This window comes from Felis catus, chromosome D1 (assembly GCF_018350175.1).
Source record: "Felis catus isolate Fca126 chromosome D1, F.catus_Fca126_mat1.0, whole genome shotgun sequence".
NCBI lineage: Eukaryota > Metazoa > Chordata > Mammalia > Carnivora > Felidae > Felis > Felis catus.
In genome coordinates, this window is record NC_058377.1 from 86,126,103 (window position 1) to 86,138,148 (window position 12,046).

The 12,046-nt window shown below is 42.2% G+C and overlaps 1 long non-coding RNA gene across 1 annotated transcript; it reads right to left on the reverse strand.

Moving 5' to 3' along the window:
• Positions 1-472: 472 nt before the first annotated feature.
• Positions 473-7,686, reverse strand: LOC123380281. The gene is made up of 3 exons (XR_006585807.1): positions 6,523-7,686; positions 4,932-5,025; positions 473-1,421 (listed from the first exon to the last, which is right to left on the reverse strand). It is a non-coding gene; the product is annotated as an uncharacterized LOC123380281 (long non-coding RNA).
• Between the last annotated feature and the right edge of the window lie 4,360 nt (positions 7,687-12,046).

A 12,046-nucleotide genomic window follows, 5' to 3' on the forward strand; every position in this document is an offset into this window, starting at 1 on the left:
AAGGAGATGAGGGAGGGAGACAGGTGGAAATATGGAAAGAGGGAACAGTGCTGGAGCTCAGGAAAAGAATTTGACCCCAGGTCTGTCTGGCCTAAGCCCATGCTTATAATCCCTGTGCTTATAGGACTTGGTATAACCCTGGGATGGCTCTTAGCTAACTCAGTGCTGCTCATATTTGAGCACACAAAGAATCATGGGGAATTCTTGATACAACTGAGATTCCTGGGCCACCTCCAGAGATTTTGAGGCACTAAGTCCCCTGTAGGGTCTAAAAGCTCACATCTGTAACAAGTACTCAGATTAGTGACCACTCTTTGAGAAGCAATGTTAAAGAAACTTAGCAAAATGGGGCATAAATGGCAGAGAAAGTCCTGTGGGGTTGCAGGAATGCTTATGGATGCTGCCATTTAACATTAATTCCCAGTATTCCCACCCCCACCTTACCAATCCCCCCCCCCCCACAAGAGCTGGCTGTTACCTGCTACACATACACGCACACACACACACACACACACACGCATACACACATGCAAACACATGCACACACACATATGCTAGGTCAAATCCCCAACAGATATAACCTCTCAATTATCACTTTATCTAGTATTAATTGAAAAGCCAAGACCTTAGTCAGAAATTCTGGCCCAACTCATAGCAGTTGTGTATCTTGGGCAAGTCACTTAACCTTTCTGGGCCTGATTCCTTATTTGTAAAATGGCCAGATGGGGCTTAATGATTCCAAAGGTCTCCTTTAGCAATAAAATTCTGTTTTATATGTATGCTAAGTCTGTAGGGTTAGGAATAAAAGAAAAATTCTAGGTATTATGTGAAACTACTAAGACCCACAGATTGTAGTTTTAAATTTGGGAATAAAGATATGCAGAGGTCTTCATTTTTTAATAAAGTTTGGTGAGAGAGGGAGGCATTTGATAAAGAGTGAGTCCTTCCCCTACCTAGCAAAGCATTAACCCCATTCTGTGAGGTAACAAAGTGACATAAGGAAGAAGGAGAGGAAAGAGAATTGGAGAAAGTACACACAGATTATAGATGGTGCATGTCATAATGTTGACAATGATGCTACCCGCCATTTTTCAGCCCCTTGCTGGGAGCCAGCACCCCATGATCTGGGAGTTGAATGAAATAATTTACCTTTACCATATTTCTTTGTCTTTCAGATTCAAGACCCTTCCAGATTCTTCCAGATTTTTCTGTTCTCACTGGTGGTTCACTGTCTGTGGCCTCCAGTCCAGAGTTTTAGTTCAAAGGGAAGGTACACAGGCCAGACTTGTCCATAAAATGCAGGTATATGATGAAGATTACATGGCCTGGGAGAGGGAAGGCTGAATCTGACCAAACCAAATCCATTCTGAGGTTCGCCTGAGAGGTCATCGCCTTGGCAAAGCTTTCAGCAGGTTCTTCACCTGCAAAATGAGCAGAATTGCTGTGGTTTCTACAACCTCCTGGATGCGGAAGTACCAAGAATTGAGCGTGCAGCCACGAGAGCAAGATGCTACTGATGCTGAGCATGCAAAATACGCAAGTGCCAGAATAGTATAGAAGTGATGTGAGGCCAGGTACTGAAGACAGTTAGAACCTCGTTCGCCTTTTTAATATTAATAATCACCAAGGAAGGGGCACCTGGCTGGCCCAGTGAGTGGAACATGTGACTCGATCTCAAGGTTGTGAGTTTGAGCCTCATATTGGGTATAGAGATTACATAAAAATAAAATCTTAACAACAACAACAACCAAAGACATTGATTGAGTACCTACACTTTGCCAGTTGCAGTACAAAGTCCTTTGCTTCTAGAACCTCTCTGGATTCCTATGATTACCCTAAGTGGTGGGTCCCGTTATCATTTCTATTTTCTGAATGAGGGCACTGAAGCTCAGAGAAGTAAAATTACTTTCTCCCAAGGTCATAAAACTATTAGGTGGCTGAGCTGGGATTTGAACCGGGGAACTGTGTCGCCCCCTAGTTTGGGTGGTTAATACTGTGTGCTATAGCCTGGCCTCCGTGCATTCAGCTGTGTATTTCTTGGAACAGTAACATTGGGTGCCTTCATAAATCTATAAACTGATGCTCTAGGAACATTGACATAGCTACACAATTTGGCTTGAATTTAAATCCATCTGTTTGGGCTATAACTTCATTTGATCTCTCTTTTATCTTTGCTTTTTGATTAGGTTTCACTCCCCGAGAATGATATAGTCTACCCTTCTCAAATTCCTCAATGACTGACTCCCTTCCTAGAAGAAAAGGGGTAGGGTTATTACCCAGGAGCCTCTTGACAGTGAAAAGAAGGAAGAGGAAAATACACTCTGAGCTCCAAGACCCTTAAGCTGATTGTTGAGATCATTTCTCAGCCTCAGCTTCAAATGGCCTAGGGAGCCCTGCCTGCCTGCCCACCCTCCCTGAGAAAGGACAATCCGATTGTAAATATTATCTGTGCTTCTAGGAACATTCGAATGGTAATACCCAAGCAATTACTTTCCTTTCAAGATCATTAAACACAAATCAGACTTGTATTTTAATAGGGCTGCCAATGTCGTTAATGGTGGGGAGGGTGGCATGAAGGGTGAGGTTTTTCCTCTAATGGCTGAATGTTTACATTATTACCCTTCCTGAGAAGCTTTGCTGGGGGAGGTTGCTCAGTGCCGCAGAAGCATTTCTTTGCTTTCTTGCATACGGGAATTCTACCCTTCTTTTGCCACATGTAGCTTCGGAGCATTTTGGAGGAACGGCCTGTGACCTCCCTTCCACCCTCCCCTGTTACCCACAGTGTCCCCAGAAACATGGCAGCGTCCCAGGAAAAGAAGAGGACTCTGGAAAGAGTGAACAGTGACTTTTACACAGGAGGCTCACTCTCTCAACTGGGATCCTAGCTCCCTACTCTCTTCCTCCCATTGAAAGGAACACAGGTACTAAAAATGGTGCCAGAGGAGCCAGTCAGAAGGCCTGAGTCCTCTGCTCCCATTCAAGGCAGAAGCACAGGGTGGATGGGAAGTTTGTATGGCTTGTTCTCCTCTTTTCCCTGACTCCCTGGTTTCCTGGTGGCACCTCAGAGACCAGGAAGAGATGAGCTGGTGCTTCGGTAGAAGTTGCCACTGGAGTCTGTGAGGGGGCTCTTGGAAGACAGGAGGTGCTAATGCCAGGGGTGGGGTGGACCATTCCTCACCCGGCGCTGCTGTGCCACTGTGGGTCCCTTTGCTGTGGCCCACACAGCACGTCCTCTGGTCCCTCTCCCAGGACCCTGTGAAGGAGACCCGAGTGGCTCTCTGTGGAGTGAGGTTCAGGTTCACTCAGAAACCATCCTGTACCCAAACATTCCTCCTATTTGGCAGCTGGAGTCAGTGCTTTGCCAGGATCTGATGCTTTTCACTGTTGATTGAGAAATTACACAGCAAATAGAAATTTTAAATGTTGGGTGGGCCAGAGGCTGCTATTTGGGTTGTGTTTTCCTTTGAACTTGTGCTCTGGTTTTTTCATTTTTTAAAAAAACTTTATTGATTAGTAATTGACAAGTCTAATTGTATATATTGAAAGTGTGCAATGTGACCAGTCTAATTGTATATATTGAAAGTGTGCAATGTGACCATTTGATATGCATATGACATCATAGAAAGACTTATGAATTCATTGTGAATTGTATTTCTAAAGCATAGAAAAACAGGGTATGTATGCTCAGACCACATCTCTAGAGAACAAAGTAGTCAGGGCACAGGCTTTGGAATCAGATTGCCCCCAGTTTTAATTGTCTCAGTTGTTACTAACTGTGTGACCTCAGGAGGTTTGTTTGAACTCTCTTGATTTCTTCATCTGTACAATGGAAGGGAGGGGAGGTACATGCAGAGGTTAATAATACTTATTTCATAGGATTTTTATGAGGATTAGATATGTGTAAGGTCCTTCAGATAGGCTGCTTCATGGGAAGGGCTTAATTATTTTTCTATTCTATAATCAGTGGCCTTTGGCTGCTACAGACACAAACACTAAATATACAGATAAAACCAAGTGGTTTACTTATCTCTAAGGTTAATGTAACTGATGTCACAGTCATTCTGAATATCAGCTTTTGGTGGAAGGGGGAGACCAAGAAATAAGCCCTACTGAGTTCACAGTTCTGTGGAGAATGTGCTGCTCTCCATTTGTCCCAGGTATGTGAGGAAGCAAATTCTCCCTGGTACGTGTTCTTCTTCGCGATGTATATTCATTTCCTTTTTGTTTGCAGGTGCCGTCCTGGTGATTTTATAAAAATTATATTTGTACCTACTCAGTACATTATCCTGGGAATGGGGCCCAGAATATGCGTTATGGTCATTGATCGAGAGACAAAATGGCAGCTGAAATGGCTTTCCACTGGGCACAGAGTGACAGGAAGCTTGGTATATGGAGGGAGAGCTATGTTTGCCCAAGGCCCCGAATGAGGTTCATGGTTCCAGAGCCATCTTTTGTGCTCAGATCAATTAATAACAGACATAGCCATGCCCACTGATTTCATCAATGTGTCTCCTAGCTTCTTCTTCTGGCTTGGTCTGTTTACCTTTCTGAGGTTTTATTATTGGACAAGCACAAGTTCAGACTTGGGTCCTTTCAGTGCCTAGTCTACTGGCTTATTCAAGAAGAGATCTCTGGGGATTGGAATCTCAATATTCTGCTCTAGAAGACCTCCATTTGTGCCCCCAGAGACCAGAAGTACCTGAAAAGCATCATTCTGAGGAATGTGCAGCTAAGGTTTTGCCTTGAACTTTTCTCACTAATAAGGTTAATGATGTAATGACAGTCCCAACTATAGCTTTTGGTACTAAGCCCCTGTAGAAATGTAAGTAGATCAGTGGTAAGAACTTTTAGTGCATTCTCGTTTTGAGCTCATAGAATGGGTGACTGATACATGCCCAGAGTTCAATTACACGAGGGGCTTGTTGCTGTACCTCTGATCTTTTGTGTGAATTCACTAGTTTTCATGGTCCAAAGTAGACGGGTTTGACATATCCAAGTCAAGGCTGGCTGACTTCCTTTGGGGAGCTAGTGGAGAGAGTTATTTTCAAAGTTTAATATCATGTTTTCCTCTATAAAATAATATCTGTTAATTAAGGAAAAATTAAGATTCTTATTTACAAATAAGTAGAAAGAATAAGTACAAATAAGAGAAGAAAATTATCCATAGTCCCACCACTTAAAGATAACCAGTTTTAGCATTTGGAGATACTTCTTTCCATTTTTTTTCTACTTGTGGATCTTTTTTTTTTTTTTAACACAGTGTGTTTGTACAATACACAGGATTTTTTCCTATTAACATTATGCTGTAAACACATTATTGAAAACTCTTAATAAATGTAATTTTAATAACTATACAATATTTTCTGGTAAAACTTACCTGACCTTTTCTATATATTGGGTACTTAAGTTGTTTTTGATTGTCTGTAATTATAAATAATATCATGATAAATATCTATGAGTATAAAACTTTTTTATTACTTAAGATTATTTCCTTAAATTAGAGTCCCAGCATTAAAATTACTGGGTCAGAAGGGATAGACATTTTATAGCTCTTAACCCATAATGCAAAGTGGAAATTATTTTGCTGGGGAAGACGGTGGCTGAATGGTTATTCATATTTCTAAGGCTTTCTTTTTTGTGTATTCATATACCAACCAAGGCACTATAAGATTGAGGCTTGCTAGATGTTAATTTTTCAACATTAAGCACTTGAGGTAGTGCATGAAATATTATTGCCCTTCAAAAGAGTGATATCTGTAAATAATATCAGGACCCTAAATCAAACATGCTTCAACAAAAAAGACCATTTTCTGGCTCATTAATTAAAACTCTAGAGGCAATATGCATTCAGGCATGGTTGGATCCAGGACCTTGATTTTTGTCTCCCTAACCTTTGGCTTTGTTTTATTCTCTACTGGACTAATTCTTAGGCAAGGTCTCCTCGTTTGCTCATAAGATTATTCTAGAAGCTCCATCTTCACTCTATCTTCCTAGCAGCTCTAGTGGAAAAAGCTTACCTCTTTCCCGGTAGTCTCAGCAAAATTCCAGAATGGAGACTTCTTGGCTCTGATTGGCTTAAAATGACTCATGTGACTGTGGCCTGGGGGTTATTACACTCTCCTTGGCCCAGTCTGGCTTACAGCCTTTTCCCTGCAGCTGGACAAGGACTCATCTTCACCTAAACCAACACTGACTGAGAGTGGGAGAGACATAGCCCTCCCAGAGAGAATGAGGAGGGTGTTACTTGAAGATGGGGGATGAGTGCCAGCCAAAGCAAGAATAGCAAGTGTCCATTAAAAAGCAGTCCTCTTTCAGGGTGCTCCCTAGAATGCTTCCTCTAGAATAAGAACCTCAAACAAGGTATTATGACCTTGCTAAAGATAGGAGCTGAGCCCTCGTGACCCTCTACAGGAATCACATGATCATTATCATCAGGTAAACAGACCACCATGGAAGCTATCTCTAGGAAACCAAACTCATTTCTTCCCTATTCATTTGGCAAATATTTATTTTAGCACGTACCATGTATCATTTCAGCATTTATTCAGCTGCCAATGTCCTAGGTGCTGGGGACACAATGATTCCCATCCAATCTTGCCTTCTGGTTTAACCTTTTGAATGTTCAAATGAATTGCCTGAGATGTCTCTGATGCACGCTGGCTGTCCATAGGCCACGTATATGTTTATTTACAATTGGAATGGCTCATTGCTGCTCTGGCTGGCTGGGCTATAATTTGCTCAGGCACTTAAGCTTACTATAAAAAAACAAAAAACAAAAAACAAAACCACTGCTTCTTCACTAGCCTTAATTTGGCTGTTTTGTTTGTACTAGAGATTGTCTAGATGGAGCGAGCATTCAACTTAAATGCAGCAGAAATGTAAAATAGGGCATGTGAAAGAAAAAGGTAAGAATTGCTAATAAATCCCCTCAAATGAAGAGTGACTTTCAATTTGGCCCTTGAAGGTATTTGCATAACCTAATTTCCTGCTCCGGGATCTTTGCTGTTATCCATTCACATATGGAAAAATAGAGAGTAGTCATTTGTGCTGTTACTTGAATAATAGTCATTTGTAATTTTACTTGAATGTGCCAACAAATTTTAGTCAGAAACGTCTCCCTAGAGCATTATATCCCCAAACTCTGTGACCAACAGAGGTATTGAAATTAGTGAATGCGTGCTCATTCATTCAGCAAACATTGATTGAGCCGTGTGCCAGGCACTGTTCTGAGAGCATTCTTGAGCCAAACAAAGATACTGAGGTCAACAAATCAAGACGCAATACCTCTAAATTTGAGGAAGAGTCAGCAAAGCAAAGAAGACAAAGCCTTGTGGATGTGGAAGCAGAAGACCCTTCACTGTCACACCTCCTCCATGACCCCGGCCAAGTGGCTTTGTCTTCCCGCCTTCATCCGGCTGATCTTGTAATTTGAGAGGCAGCGGCAGGAAAGGTAAAGAGGAGGCCACACTCTGAGCCGGTTAGAAGCTTATGTAATAACCTCTCCGAGGCTTGTGTTCTTTTCTCAGTTCCCCACTTACCAGCTGCGTGAGCTGGGGTGAGTTTCTTATCTCTGATCTCCGTGTTCTCAACTGTAACATGGGGTTTCAAAGAGACCTGTCTCCGAATGGTGTGTGAGAAACGCCTGAGATACTGCATTTAGAGAACCCAGCCTACTGCCTGCTGTGGAATGAGGTCTCATCGAATGTGACCTGCCACTTCTACCGTTACTGCTACTATTACAGTTGTTGTAACCGTTGCCTTGGCTGACATATCTATTTACTGAGGCTTATAACGTACCAGGTACACTCTCGTGATGGGGATAGAGCCCTGAATAAACGGGAAGGTTCCTGCTGACAAGGAGCTTAAATTCTAGTGTAGAATTATTATTTATTACTCATAATAAATTAGTAAGCAAACGAGCGCGTTGATCATATAAGTTCAGATAGTGAAATGTGCTCTGAAGGAGACGAAATGGAAAGACATAACACACAGTGGCTGGAGACAGGGGAGTCTTTAGGTAGGCAGACATTTGGTGGAATATGTGAATGCTGGGAAGGCAGCAGTTGTGTCAAAAACCTGAAGGAGGGCTGTGGCTGACATCTAACTGTCACTTATTCCAGCTTCATTTGCAACAAATAATAAATAAACATCCCTTTTGAGAATGCCGATCAGGGGTTTAAGACAGAGAGCTCAGGTTAAACTTCAATGACCTGTAATACATTCAGAGAGGTATCTGATGCTAATACTTCTCTCTTCTCTCTGTGTCTTCTCTCCCTCCCTCCCTGCCTCCCTTTCCTTCCCTCCCTGTCTCTCTCCCTCTCCCTCTCTGCCTCTCTCTCCCCCCTCCCTCCTCCCTTCCTCCTCCTCCTCTCTTCCTCCCTCCTCCTCCTCCCTGAGCCCTCCCTCCTCTTCTCTCCTGCCCTTCTCCTGCCATTCCCTGCTCCCTCTTGACTTTGAGCCTTTAGGTTTTTGGTTCCCTCTGTCTGGAATTCCTTCTTTCTTACTGGAGGTCCCATCTTTACCTGCTGGCTAATTTTTTACTCTTCCTTCAAGATTCAGAGCAGTTTGCGATTACTGTGTGAAGCTGTCCTGTCTCTGCTTTCCCCATCCTGTATCCTTTTCATCTCCCACCATTGAGTTCAGAACCTCTCCTACTGCCCGCATTATTCTACGGGATGATAGCTATTAATTTACATGTTCTTCTCCCTCAGTAGAAGAGGAGCTCCTAAAGAACAAGTTCTGCGTGCTATTTATATCTGTGTCCAAGCAACTTCGCCCAGCACTGTCTAACAGAACTTTCCGTGATGATGAAAACATTCCATGTCTTCACTGTCCAACACAGTAGCCACAGAGGATTTTGAGCACTTGAAATGTGGCCAGTGCTAGTGAGAAAGTGAATTTTTAATTTAACTTAATTTTAATGAAGTTGAGATAGCCACATGTGGCTGATGGCCACCATATTATTGGACCGTGTAGATTAGCACTTTATGTAGCACACATCTGATGTCAAACAAATGACTCTTGCAAGAGCCTACAGTTGCCGAACTCTCTGTTTTTTATATGATAGTAAGTTCTTGAAAGATCTATTAGTGCATTTTGTTTTTAATGACTTTGATCCCTTAAATCCATTAATACTTTCCTCTCACTTGATTCACTAGGTCAAAATAGTCACTTATTAACTCATTATCCTATTGTGGCTAAGCATATAAGCTCTGGGCTCAAACAGAACCCGAGTCTGATCTAGATTCAGCACTTACCAGTATTACTAGTCATGTACCCACAGCCAAGTTATTTAACCTCTCTGGAACTCAGTTTCCTTATTTGCTAAATGGTAATATTAATAACAGCCAGATCAAGGTTATTTGTGCTGATTAAATGAGATAATGCATGGAGATTATTGAGCACATTGCTTGGCACATAGTTAGCATTCAAAACATTGAGCAACTGCTATGTATTCTTTCATTCGTGCAAATCACATTTATTGAGCACCTACTATGTTCCAGATGCTATGCTAAGGGATTGGAGGTAAAACCCTTTCAAGACAATGAGAACAAAAATAGGAATATAAGCAAAATTGTGGATTCAAAAGGACATGTTATAATATGAGCATCAACACCTTATGTTTTAACCAAAAAAAAGTCTTACTGAAGTATTTTCTTTTCAAAGGGATACATTTTATCCCAAATTATTTTTTTAAACCTACAGGCCCAGAATTTGCACCCACACCATTAAGCCCTTGATCTGTGTTTGTTAATTCATGCTTAGTCTGGGTCAACATTCTTTTTCATCATCAGGTAATGAATTTGTGTGTGGCATTAAGCTTTTATATCATGAAATCCAGCTCAGAAAGGAAGATTTTTCTGCTCCTCAGAGGACTGTGTTTTCTGACTTTGATGTATCATTTATGCATCTCATCCATTATTGATGTGTTACAGCTTTTACACGAGGCACCAATCTTTTGAAATAAAAATAAAACTACATCGTCCTGATCTCTTTCTTGTCCATACTGTTTTTAGAGTACAAGAGATTCTTGTGTTCTGCAGAATTCACTTTGAAGCCCCTTTTCTTTGAACGCAAATGGCAGGAGGGGCCCCAAACAACCCGGTCTTTCCTATTTCATGGAAGAGCTGCGTGCACGTGTCTAATTTTAAATTCTGAAGTGCAAATGTCATGTAATGAAAGTATCAGCAGTTACTTAAATGTGGTTAAATATGGAAACTCAGCATAAAGTCGATGTTTATTTGCAGACGGTGACAGTGATAAGGGCAGGAGCCTTCCTGATAAGTGGCTTTCAGCCACTGTTAATCGGCTGATGGATGGATTGGTGCGAGGCTGGTCACAAGGAAGCTCTCATCCTCTGTAATGGAACTCGCTCATCCGTCTAGTAGAGGGTGGCAGGGAGGAAGGGAGGGAGAGAGAGGGTGAGAGGGAGAGCGAGCGAGAGAGAGACAGAGAGAGGCCATGTGCACAGTTGATTCCATTATTCTGCCCAAAGCAACCTCTACTGCTAGTGAGAGGAGGCAAATATCAGGAAACTTTGACCCAAATCAGAATAGAAACTTTAAGATTCACAGAATGTCACAACTGGAAGAGACCCTGGCAGTCATCTAATCCAACCTCTGGATTTTTAGATGAGGAAATTTCCATGCAAGAAATTGCACCAGCATTTATTAATCAATGCACATGTATTTACTTTCTGCTTAAAACCTACAGCTGGTTGCATAGTGCCCTTAAGGCAATTCTTTAGTAAGACATCAAGGCCCTTTATGGACTGGATTCTGCCTCTCTTTCTTTCATCCCTCCTCGTGCATGCTATACTTCCACCAGAGAGTTCCAGTACTTTGAGCTTCTTGCTTGGGCAACTTCTGTTGAAGCTTTAGAGGGCTGCTTGGATGCCACCTCCACAAAGGTTTCCCCGATTCCCTAAGTCTGGGATAGGTATGCTGTCATCTCTGTTCTTTTTCCTCTCATAGCAGCTGCCTATCATGTTAATCTGTTTACTGTCTGTCTCTCCTACTTGAGCAGGAGCTCTTTGGTGCCAGGACATCATCTCATTATAACTGTATCTCCAGGACTTTGCAAGGTGCCTGGGACATAGTAGGTGCTCATTAAATATCTGATGACGAAATGGAGTGTCTCATTATATTATATGGCAACCACTCGAGCAGACACTAGAAACCTAAAACTGAGTAAAACACAGTTTCTGTTCTGGAATAAATCCAGTTAATTCATTCCATTTATTCATGTCTCTCCCTACATATGACATTTTGCCAATGTGTCACATTTGAACTAGTCACATTTCTTGGTTTTGAGAAAAGTTTAGCTAGACACTTGAAATTCCCAAATTTTCAAACAATGCTTAATAATATCACTACTGCTAGAAATCTGACAAAAGGAACCTCAGATAATTTGACCCCAATTAAGCGGCGCTCTGACAAGTGACAAGAAACAAGCTCATATTTGTTGTTCAAAAGAACCACTGCCAGGGTAATCCCACAGCTAGTAATTATTCTCTCTCATACCAGCTCAGGTGACAGGCAGGAATGAGAAATAAGAGACCTGTAGAATGTTAGGACTTGAAGAGAATTTGCAATCGCTTAGCCCAGCCCCCTTCTCTTACAGAAGAGAAAATGGCAGACTGAAGAGAATAAGTGATTGGTTCAACGTCAAGTGGCTGGCTCATGGGTGCCTTGGGCTTCAGAGCTCCACGGGCCAGATCATTCGTCTTCAGACACACACCTGGCTGTGGGGGTGGGCATTGGCTTTTTGGGGCTGCTCAACAGCCTTTCTGCTTGGTAACAGTGCTCTAATTTTTATTTGGAAGCCTGTCTCTCCCACGCATGAGGAAGCTGACATCACTTCAGCTTCGGGTGTGCATCCCGACTGACTTAAGTCAATCAGCATATTCCACCTAACTCTCTGGTTTTCAGTCTGAGTAGAAAATCAAGAGAGCTCCCCATTGATTCAGACTTAACAAGGATGAGCCCCCTTAAAAAGCCCCCAGGCACCGGGCTCATAAGGGGTTCCTGATACCGGGACAGGGTGA